Source organism: Balaenoptera acutorostrata, chromosome 15 (assembly GCF_949987535.1).
Source record: "Balaenoptera acutorostrata chromosome 15, mBalAcu1.1, whole genome shotgun sequence".
Taxonomy (NCBI): domain Eukaryota; kingdom Metazoa; phylum Chordata; class Mammalia; order Artiodactyla; family Balaenopteridae; genus Balaenoptera; species Balaenoptera acutorostrata.
The window spans coordinates 51,183,437-51,195,719 of record NC_080078.1 but is presented as its reverse complement, the minus strand read 5'-3'; the positions used below and the strand labels follow the sequence as shown (position 1 = coordinate 51,195,719).

The following is a 12,283-nucleotide window of genomic DNA, read 5'->3' as shown; positions in this document are numbered from 1 at the left end:
ATATGATGGTGAATCAGATTAGTGAGAGTTATTGGTCAGGGCCCCAACAGGAAACAGGTGGCACACTTAAATTTTGAAATTCAAAGAGTGAATTTTGTTAGTTTGTTTTCCAAAGGCATTAATTATAAAGTGTGGGTGGTGTACAGGGGAAACAAATGGGATGGTGTGGTAACCCAGGATGAGTAATTCTTACTATGCCTGGGCCAAAAAGAATAAGGGAAGAAAAGAGTTCCAGAAACTGACAAAAGGGGAAAGTTGTGTAGAGGAGGTCCTCTTGAGAGGGGCAGGGACACGGCCATCCCAAATGACCTCACAGAGTGAGCCAGTGCAATAGATACCATGACCTCACTCTCCTCCATCCATCCAATCTTCCTCAAAGGCTCCCCATTGACTAAACCCAATCAGGGGCCAGAGGGCAAGGAAACCATCCATGTCCTTACAAGGTCAGACTCCTGGGGCAGAAAGCAAACTGGAGCATAATGAAAAGTAGATCTGGAGAGACAAGTATAAGTTACCCACCCCCATCTACTACCCTTGCCCTCAGCTTTTTCTCCTTTCTTCTGACTAAAACGTTTATGTCTTCAACCTAGGGAAAGCATGAAATCCCATCAGATACCATAACACTGTGGTTGTTGTCTGTGCAGTAATCCTCCTAACTACCATATATCATGATAAGCACCACTTGTGTTATTCATATAAAGTGGTAGAAAAACAGAAGAAAGAAAGAAATAACATGAAACAGAACTTACACATTCTTTGCTACTGTACTTGATCATGAGCCAAAATTGGTAATCATGATTATCTTCTACAAATCAATTGCATATTTTTCTCCCCTTGGCCAGCACCATATAGTCAGTCTCTTTACCTGGTAGAATGACAAAAAACTTCATTCATATGAGATATGAGCCCTTGATGTCTTATCTTCTTTGGTCTTCCCACACTTTTCCACTGGTCAAGGACTTTTGGCCAAAGAAGTACTAATAGGTACCCCACCAAATGCATGGATTCCTAAAATAATCCTCTCGCCCCCATTATGTAGCAGTGACTCATTTTCCCCCTAGTGATCAGGGTCAATCAAGATCAATTACGTTCATTAGAACAAGGGCTCCCTTCTCTCACTGTTGGCTCAGTGGCACAAAGAACAAAAATGACAAGGGTGAAGTCTTGGTTTCCAAATCATTGAATCAATGATATTATTTCTTGGTGGAAGCATTTGAGGTGGACACCAGGGCCTCAAAACACAGTGAACCTTAGGTTGTGGAGATGGGAAGAAAATATTTTGTCAAGTAGTTTATTGGTAAAATAATGAGAAGGGTCATGCTACCACTTTGTTCCTGGATGTATACATTTAGGATAAGTTACAAAAATGAAGGAATATGTATTGGCCTTATATTTAAGGCATATATTCCATCTATAGCATTGCACCCAATTTACCAGGCTATTGCCTTACACTTGCACATGCTAAGTGAAGTAGGTATGATGCCACCACTTGCTCTGGATATCTCTTGTTCCATTTCTTCCTTTGGTATATGTGCAACCCAATTACAGAGCCTCACTTCAAAGATCTACTTCTTGAGTTACTTTTGGTAGCAATTACTGTCATTCGGGTTCTAAATCAGGAAACAAGTGCCCTATTCAAATTAGGATACTTTAAGGAAGGCTTATTTACAAAGTGACTATTTACAGAAGTATAGGTGGAATATAGGGAAACTACAATGGATAGTGTGATGACCTACAGTTATGATCGGAGGATTTGTTACTGCTAGGCCAGAAGAAACTGAACCCAGAAGGAGAAAAATGTGTGAAGGAGGCTGCCTTGAGAGGAATAGGTGCCTTCAATAGAGACATGCCAGCCTGAGGGGATTGCATGATGGAAGCCAGGAACATAATCCCTGGAACACAGTCTCTCTCCATTCTCTCAAACCGTTGTCAATGCTTCCCCAGGATTGAACCTAACTGGCAGATAGGAGGTAAGAGAGCAGATTTAGAGAGTTGGGTGGAGAAGGGTGGAGGGGAAAATTGAAGACATCTGGATGTGTGGCAGTGATGAGAAGAGTTTGGATTCTCTTAATTTGAAGGTAGAGCAGATAGAATTTGCTGACAGATTAAATATGGGGTATGAGAGAGAACAAGGATGACTGCAGTTAAAAAAATTATCTGAATAACTAAGGTGAATAACACCTTTCATCTGAAAGGCAAAACTGACGTTTACTGAGATGGAGAAGAATAAGAAAAGGGAAGGTTTAGGTGGATTAAAATGTAGATGCTTAATTTTGGGATATGTTCAATTCTGATGCCTATTAGACATCCAGTGGAGAAGTTTAGTAGGATGTTTGATATATGACCCTAGAGTTCTTGGGAGAAGTCCAGCTTAGAAATAAACTATGAGTCTTGATGAGATCACCAAAAAAAGTGCATATAATAGAAAGAAGTCTTAAGGGCTTAGGCCAAACACTGCAGTGATTAGAGTTTAGGACAATTAAGAAGAACCAGTAAAGCTGACTGTGGACAATGTGGTAGGAGAAAAGCAAGTAAGTTTGATGTCCTGGAAGTGAAATGTAGAAGGTATTTCAAAAAGATAAGTTATCAAATGATACTGACTGAATTTGATGAGAATTAACTATTGTATTTAGAAAACTTTAAGTCATTGATAACCTTCATGTTTAGTAGACTAGCTGGGACAAAATCTTGAGTAGAGTGGGTTCAGGAGAGAATGGAACAACAAAAAACAACTGGACAGTGGGCATACAGATAACTTATTTTAAAGAAAATTTGCTGTAAAGGGCAGAAAACAAATGGGGTGTTTTCTGGAGGGGAAGGTGGGGTTATTAGTTTTTGTTGTTGTTGCTATTGTTGTTGTAAGGATGGGAGATATCAAGTGCCTCATTCTGGGATGAAAGAAATGATCCATAAAAGAGGAACAATCAATGCTCAATTTAGCAGAAAGAGGGGTGAATTGCTGGAGAAATGTCCTCTAGTAGGTGAGAATGAAAGAGTTGGTCTTAGCTAGATACATGACAGTTTACTGTTACAGCAGGAGAGAAAATAGACTATATGGGCTCATGGGAAGGTAGGAGAGGAGTTGCAGTGATGAGAACTTAGGGAGGTCTAATCTGATAGCTTCTATAATCGAAGATTAAAATTCAATTAAAATTTTTATATGCTACTATTGTTAAGAAATCAGAAGACTGAATCTAGGCACATTTTATCATGTCATGATATAAAAGTAAAGTTAATTAATTTTCTCAAATGTTGCTTTGATTTTGTATTAGCTATAGGGTGATCTTTATTTGTCATTTCCCCCCAAATTAGGGAAAGATTATGCTTAAGAGAAGTGAGATGGTTCTATTCATTCTGGTTTTTGACTTTTAGGTTTGTATTAGTTTCTATTTTTTAAAATGAGATGTCAGTTCTACATTATACAGTGGAATGAATGAATGGAGGTCTACCCTTCAGTGTGGTTTTAGGGGTACCCAATCCTTCCCTTATTCTAAAATCCTTATCTTAGAGATCATATCAGTACCTAAATTTCCTGCCATTATTCTGTACTTAGAATTGAAGCATAACCTCCTGGAGGATATTTAAAATGTCATCTGTTATTCATGAGGGATAATACAAAACCCATTTGTCTCAATCATCATTCTTGCTTGGTTTATTTTATCATATTAACACGAAAGAAAGTGGAGCCTGGAGTCTATGACACACATATAAGGTGAGTTTTGATCAAAGTAGGGAGTTGAGAATGAGTTTGTCTCTTCAGGAGACCATGTTTTGGTCAATTTCCCATAACCTTGAGGGAATGGTTACCTCAGTTGTGTCTGCCAAACAAGGGGAAGGGGATACCTAAAGGACACTTGAGGATAAACAGAAGATTGACCCCAAAAATGCTCTGATCTAAAATTGTTAGTTTTTAAAGGTAAGTTTATCTTCTCTCTTAGAACAGCTAAAAGGATAACATTTAATTACTGCTTACTGTGTTTTGGACAGTAAATAAAAAACATTTAAAGCTAGTGTACATGTGTTGGTTTTTTAAAGCCTAACAATAACCACTGAGGTTATTGTTTTAGAGATGAGAAAACCAAAGCTTAGTTTAAATAACTTGCCCAAAGTCATAAGATTAGTAGAGGGTCTAGACAAGATTTTGGAAAAGATCTATCTGACTCCTTATAATAAAACAATTCATGAGAGCAGACATCCTCCTGGTATCTGTTAAGTGCCTTGTGTACAGTTTGCCACTGACAAATGTTTATTGATTCAGTGAAGGGGACTCCCCTACATTATGCTGTGACTTATCCCACAAATGCAAAGTAAAGTGGAACATTAAGATGCTTTGCACAGGTAATCGACACTGCATTAATTAAGACCAAACTAAAATCCCATCATGCTTTCTTTTAGTTAGTCTGGTAGTTGAGGTCAAAATGCTTTCTGACACAAAACAGCACATGACTTTATGTCTTTCACAGTACGTATTTTTTTTGTTGTGTGATTCCTAATAAACCTGCAGGTATATTTTTGTTGTTGAGATCATTTGAGAAGTGGTGCCTAATCTTCAGATTCTCTAAGGCATCCATGTGAACACGAGGACCACCCTAAGCAATATGAGATATCTGGCTACATTCTGATAACTCTATTTTCCACTGTAACTAATTCCAATTTACTTGCCAACAACTTCAGACATCAGCTGAACCCTTGCTGGAGGGGAAAAGCAGCTTCAGGGGGTGGAGACATATTTCAAAGGATATTGAATAAGATTAGTTTTTGTAATTGGGAAATAAGAAGCAATGCTCTGGGGGGTAATGCCTATACTGCAGAAGAACTGACTCAGTACAAGGTTTGTAAATGGCTCTCCTTTCTATATCCATTCAATTCAAAGATTTCTGGGTAAATCTATGGAAGGAAATTCATGCAGGAAAGAGGGTGGAGATGGAAAAAAAAAGTTCATACTTAAGTCACAGTCTATGGATAAGAAGGAATTTGAATATTAATGCACAACCTTGAGAATTAAATTCCCTGTCCAACAACCTTAAGAACTGGCAGCTGGCTGGACGCTGATAAGGAATGCTGGGAGGGGGTAGGTCCGGGGAGGAACCCGTTCCCAGGGAAGGCTCTCATCCCTGGCTGGCATTCGAAAGAATTACAAAGCATGATTCAGAATCTAATTTTGTCAGCTGGTGATTGGCTCCCACAAGGCTCTGGCCTCACAATGTGTTCTATTAAGTAATGGGAATTGGGTTGTGCCCTTTTTCTCTGTTTCACGCCTCCCACCCCATTTTTCTTCACAGTGCTTCCCATGTCTCCATCATGAACTTAGGTGTACCTGTTTCCATATACGTTCCAAATGGCATTTTAAGAGGTCTTTGCAATGCACAGATGTTAAACATATAGAAGGATGCCAACACCACACTGAATTTTTAAAAATTTAATTTCAATTTTTTGACTCTTAGGCTGCATTGGGAATAACAGCATGACCATGTCAGGATGGGCAAAACCCAGATGGGGAAAGGGCCAATTTAGATTAAACCTCTCCATATCCTAACCCTGATTTGGAGACTTTGTGCAAGAGAGGCTTTTATCACGGGTAAAGAGTAAACCTCCATGCAGAAATAAACATACTGTGTGAGAAGTCATTTGGTTTATGTTAACTTCACAGAAAGGGAAAAGGATGAAAATGGACTCTGGAACTCGCTTTTTTTGCAGCCAAATGCCAGATTCCTGTCAAAACGTCTGTTTATCCTTTACGATATGATTTATATCATCAATGATGAAATTCACTTTAAGGGTAGTGATTTGCACATCTACAAAATGGTGGCATTATGTGTTCAGAGGACCTGAAATATGGGTTTTATCATTCCTTACATAACCTAACAGGAGTTAGTTTCTCAAAGAGTTATGTAACCGGACTATTTTTCCCTCCATTTTAAGATTTGAGAACTTTGTTATTCTCCCTGGTTTCCAGAACGTACAAAAAATATAATTAATGAGTGAGAGTGATGTGTTCATTGGACAGAAAATGTTAAGCTCAATAAACATTTCTAAGAATATTTTTTCTTAAAATTAAATCAGAGGATCTGTTCTTTTCCATTGAAACGATTTCCATAAAAGAAAATTAAAAGATCCCCTCGCAAAGAGTCGAGCAATCTTAGTTCTATGCTGTCATTTCTTATCTTCAACTCATACCTGTTTCAGATAGAAAAAGCCAGCCATTTGTTAAAGAAAAAGTCCGATATAAGATACTAGAAGACCTAGACTCTATTTTTGTTCTGGCACCAACTAGCCATAGCAATCTGACTGAGTCACTTTCTGGACTAGTTTTCTCATTTGCAAGAATGAGGGATCTGGCTAGATCAAAAGGCAAACACGCTTGGCCGGCAGGCAGCTTCCAGATGTGTTTCCCATGGCAAGCAAAGTTGTTTTTTTTTTTAAAATCTATATTTGAATTCCTTTGGATAGACATGCATTACCACAGCACCACAGCCCTCACCATTCTTTATTACCCTGTTTGTCTGTATATGTGTACCTATGTATCAGTTAGCTTTTGTCATGTAACAAAAACCCCCAAACGTAACGGCTTAAAAGCACAACTGTTTACTTAGTTCAATATTCTAGGGTCGGTCACTTAGTGGGCTTATTTGGGCAGTTAGTTCTGTTGGTTTCGCCTGGGCTCACTTACTCATCTATGGTCAACTGCCATTTAGCAAGGTGGCTCTCTTTCTGGCTGACTGTCACCTGGGGCAGTACGTATTTCGGAGACAACTCCTCATCCAGCAGGCTCACTTGAGATTTTTCCCATGGCAGCCTCTGGGTTTCAAGGCCACAAAAACGGAAGCTACAGGGTCTATTGTGGCCTAGGTTTGGAACTCTCCCAACATCACTTCTGTTGTGTTCTGTTAACTAAAGCAGGTCACAGACCAACTCGGATCCAAAGAGTGGGGAAATAGGCTCCATCTCCCCAAGGAAGAGGCTGCAAAGTAATTTTGGTCATTTTTGCAATCAAGTACAGCCTTCCCGTAAGCATATAATCTTGCAAGCTGTGGACTGCATGGCCTTGAATTCATACCCAGACTAAAAACAAAGCAAATAACAAGCAAAACAAACGAACTGGACACTCCTACCTCTATAGCAGGAGCATACTCATTGCCCGACAAGATGTTCAAATATAAATCACTTTAGAGCAGTATTGGAAAGTACGTTGCCCGTTGAACCACAAGTCCCCAGATGGTTGGGGATCTCTGCCCTTGGTGACCAGACATTTGTGCCACAAGCTTCTGGCAGCTGCTGAACTTGGGTTATGCCCTCGTCATAATAGGGAGCCGCAGTTCAATGGTGGTCAGCCTCAGGGGTAGGAATTCTGACTGGAACAAGGAAAGCCTCCACTGTGTCCCTGCATGTCCCTGCAGACAGAACACAATCTGAATCACTTAAGGGGGTTGGAACTCAGTTTCCATACACCCTGCTTTGACTGTTTCCCAGAATACTCTTAGTTTGAAATGATGATATAGGGAAATTTCCTTTAGAGTGGAGAGATGACTAACTGTCTTTCATGCACAGTGTGAAATGAAGGAAAGACTGTCCAGTTCTGAAATACACGGATAGTAAACCCCACTTTATAAAGCACAGACTTGCCCTGCCTCAGGCTCAGTTGTAAGCTCTATGTATGTAGGTAAATTTATCAAGATAAATAGATAATATGATATACATTCATTAATTGGCCATGTACTAAGTTCAAAATATTGTCCTGGATACTGTAAGGACCGGAAATACATATAAGAAAATGTTCCTTCTCTCAAAGGGACAAAAGTCAGTCTGTGATAAGAGCTATTCAAACTCTGAGTCCTTATGAAAGAATTTCTATTGACATGACTCAGGAAAATTATAATAAGTTTTCTCCTGTCACAAATATTTTAACTGAATCTAGTAAATAGAGAAATGACTTATTTCATCACTTAATTTTTAATCTAAGAAGGAAGATATACAGATAGATCTTAGCTTACTATTTTCCTTTGGGGAGGTGACAAGACAGATGGGGAAAGATACCTCAGCCATAATATTTAATTAAGAATGCCTAATTTCTGGTTTCAAGTGAAGCTTGCTCATTCCCCTCATGGAAAGGAGCTTTGAATCTGCATCTTCCTCAATAGTTGGGTTAGCAGGAAGGGAGAAAGGCAGTTAAGCCCCTCAAAATGATTGAGCCTGGGGAGAGCATGCAGAGACTGAAGAAACAGCTGATGCTCTGCGAGAGATTATTTCAGGAAAAAACAAGCAACTTGATAGAAAAAAGCAGACAAAGGACATTAGAAACAATACATGGAAGAGTGAATCCAAGTGGCCTACAAATGTCTGAAAAGATGCTCACACTTATTAGTAGCCAATACAATGCAAACAAGTAAAATAAGGTATTATGTACTTTATATCTGTTCTACTGCCAACAATTAAAAATAACATTATCACTGAATACAGGTAGTCATATCTCTAGAGGGGAGGCCTAAGAAACCACGTTTCAACAAACTTTCCAGGTGATTATAATGCACGTGAATCTTTGAGAACCAGGGCTCTTGTGTAGACCTACAAATTGTTTCAGGCATTTTGGAAAGCAAGTTGACAAAACCTAATGAAATTACAAATACATATACCCAGCACCCCTAAGGCTGAAGATCTTTCCCATAGAAAGAAGTACTAGGAAATATAAATATACGGGCAAGGATATTTATTGCAGCTTTGTCACAAAGGCCAAATCTCAAAAAAAGATGAAGGCATAACAGAATATTGAATAAATATGTCCAATATTAGGGGAAAAGTTTTAAAATATGAATTAGTTGTACATTAGAAGATCTTTCAACAAATTTTTCCATGGAGGAAAGCAAGTTGTAGAAATCTGTCAATATGATCTGATTTTGTTAAGCAATAATAAAAATTATGAATTGGTGATAAGTAAGCGAGAGAAAGAGAGAGAGAGAAAGGAAAAGGCAAAGAGACCAGAAAAAAGAAGAGTATCAAGAAAACTGCCTAACATCCAAATAAAAACAAATAAAATAACAGCGGGAAAAACATTTAGGACCAATTGGCGACTTGCCCGAAGTTATGCAGTTATTCAGGGACAAAGCCTGAACAGAAAAGACTAGTTCTGACTCCAAACCCATGTCTATTTCCATGAGTATACACCTTATGTCTCGTTCAAAGGTTAAGTCCTGGGAGAGTTGTTCAGTTCTGATCCAGTTTTGACCTCATCCATAGCATCTCATACATGATAGCTGCTCATAGCTGATTCACTTTGTTATAAAGCAGAAACTAACACACCATTGTAAAGCAATTATACTCCAATAAAGATGTTAAAAAAATTTTTTTTTGTTTAAAGAGTGGAGAAAGGAGTTAACAAAGCAAGCATATCTCAAAACGGGAGGCAGCAATATTGTGTTCATTTTACTCACTTGTTAGAAAATCTTCCCAAAGTTCCATTTTGTTATCTCTATCAAATTCAAGCAGCTTCGCTTGATATTAAAAATGCGCAGAAGCTAACTCCAACTTCCCAGCCGTGCCCTTCCCCCTCCTTTCTCTCAAGTTTTCTCCAGTCCAGCTGTTCCTCTTTCTCAGCATCCCCTCCGTGCTTTCACTGGAAACTCATCCCTCTCTTCCCCTTTCCTCCACTTCTATCCATCTTCCAAGCCTGGTTTCTTTTCTATCTCTCCCATTAAATTTCCTAGGAATAACTCTTATATTTCCACGCCCTTACGATGTCTTTTTACCCACATTATCAAGCCCCTATGGTCAGAGACTATAGTATAAGCTGCTTTGCTCACTCATAGGACTTTTTTCAATACTTTGCCTTTAGTATGCATTTAATCATGTCTGTCCATGATTCAAGTTTTTGTTCTAAGTAAACAGGAATATTTGCCACTTGTCAATGTCAGCCTTCACTTGGCTTGTTTTGAAAGTGTCTGAAGCCCAGATGTCCTGAATGGAATTAATTAGAGTCCCTCCATGAGCCTATATCTCTTTCTTTGTTTTCTGTCCCAGTTACTGATACCATCATTAATTCAACTGTCCAAACCAAAAACCTCCCATATTTGATCCCCTATCATTTGTACCTCTCACATTTAATTGGTTGCTAAGTTTAATTGATCTCTCCCCTGCCACACTGCCTCTTCATGTATTCCCTACTTTCCACTGTCGCTGGCAATGTTATGGTTCACATCCCTGGGCTCCCATTTCCTATTGTACCAGCTTCCTGATACCTCTGGTTCTCACTCTCCAAACCGCCCTTCAGAGGGTCACTGGAGTTCATCTTCGCAAGTGCCGTTTCACTTTTCAAAAAACCATTAAGAATAAAGAATAAGTGTCAGCGTATGGCATTTAAATCCTCTTCCATTGGTTCCCCTCCTAACTCTTCTGTCTTCCCTTCCCCATCCCATCCACACGCACAGTATTATGAGTTTGCACATCTTCCCACCTTTCTTCCTGCTTCTCCCCCAATCTGAAATGCTTTCCTCGGGAATTCCCTGGTGGTCCAATGGTTAGGACTTGGCGTTTTTACTGCGCGGCCTGGTTTCAATCCCTGGTCAGAGAACTAAGATCCCACAAGCGGTGTGGCATGGCCAAAAAATAAAAATGCCTTCCTCTCTTCTCTACTAACCTAAACTCTGTCTGTAACCCCTGTTAAATAGGAAATATTATTATAACATATTAGATAGTTTCATTATTGTTAAAGGCTGAATTCAAATGATTATTTTCTCTGTGACATTTGTCTTGACGTTACCAATGAATATCCATGGGTCTTTCCTCCGTACTCTATACTCATGAATAAGTCTCCATACAACTTTCATTTTTTAATTATAATTAGCTATTTGCATATCTTTCTCTTCGTACTTGATTGTGAGGTCTTTGAGAATACAGACTGTGACAAACTCATCTGCACATTCCCACAGCGTCTGGTCCATGAGTGATACATAGTAATGGCTCCTTGATTGTTTGATGAATGTATGAAAGAATGAATGGTTTCTCTCATCTAATTGTGCTGAGGAATTGCTTATACTGAATGCTTCGCAGTGTCCCATCTACTTCCTTCAGCTGGCAATAGTAAGCACGTGTTTGTTTGCAATTCATAATTTAATTTTTTAATTTATATTTGTATCAGAGCAATATATGGACACAGATAAAAACATTTTTTTAACGTTTAATGAAGAAAATAGCAGTTCCCCACTCCTTAGTCATTTTCCTATTTTCAACTCTTTTGACTTTTCCTTCTGCTTTTTAGGTATACATTCTTAAATAATATGCATATACTGAAATGTGTTAGTTTATTGATTGTAGACATTATCTATTGACTTGCAATTATACTTGGTAGATTAATAGTTAGCTCTGTCCAGTAGAGAAGACCATAATCTGAGGCCAAGCAACAAAGTTTTGCCTACACAGAGCCAGCTGATTCTCAAAGGGGTCAAGCCTGTGACTTTCCCTGTGTTAACCCCTGACTCTCTATCACTCAACAAACTGATTTCTTAGCTTAACTGATATGACCATTGGCTTAAGCCTTGGAGCTGTCTGTAGAGTCCACTGTAAGGCTTGCTTCTCTACCAAGCTTTCAGTTGATGCCTGTGTTTAAATATTAGTTTACAATTAATTTCTTATATTTGCATTTATTAGATGCAATAATCTTGCATTAAAATCTTGGCAAACACTATATGTAGTGATCATCCACGTACCTCTTATGCATTCACTCCTATGAACTTTTGGAAAATGCCAGTGCTATTTCCCGTTTGGAAATACATGGGAATACAAATTATGCAGAAATAACATCTGTAAGGCGTAGTTTTTCCTTTGAAACTTCTCAAGAAAACATTGTAGCCATATCAATATTAAACAAAATTAAACATAACTTTCAGAACAATTCGGTACATTTCCAAGAGAAGACTTGTGAAGGTTAGTTTTTATCTTTTGTCATTCGGGTACAACGTCATACCTCAAAGGACAATGGCGTCAAATGTAAGCTGTGTTTGTCCTAGACATGTTCATTTAGTCAGAAGAGGTCAAAGGCTATGAAATGTCCAACAGGTTTCCTTCTTATATCTTGGCCAAGAATGTACAACAAAGATAGAGATAAGGTTAAGAAAGCAAAAGCAGGTGTGGTCTAATCCTAGATGGTCTGTGCTTAGGAAGAATGTTTTAATTGTTAAAATGCAGAGCCTGGTAATGCTTCCTATCACTGTGTGGTCAGATTATTAACAGTGGTGCTATCATCAGCAACATCATTATTGTGTCTGACCATGTGTGTGCATGCCTCTTAGTGACT

The 12,283-nt window shown here is 38.6% G+C and overlaps 1 long non-coding RNA gene across 1 annotated transcript in view; it reads left to right on the top strand.

The window, feature by feature from the left end:
• Positions 1-2,441: 2,441 nt before the first annotated feature.
• The window catches only part of LOC130704966 (uncharacterized), a 41,654-nt gene continuing 31,812 nt past the window's right edge, over positions 2,442-12,283 (top strand). Inside the window, exon 1 of the long non-coding RNA XR_009005569.1 lies at positions 2,442-2,531. This is a non-coding gene — a long non-coding RNA (uncharacterized LOC130704966). The remainder of the gene's footprint in view (positions 2,532-12,283) is intronic.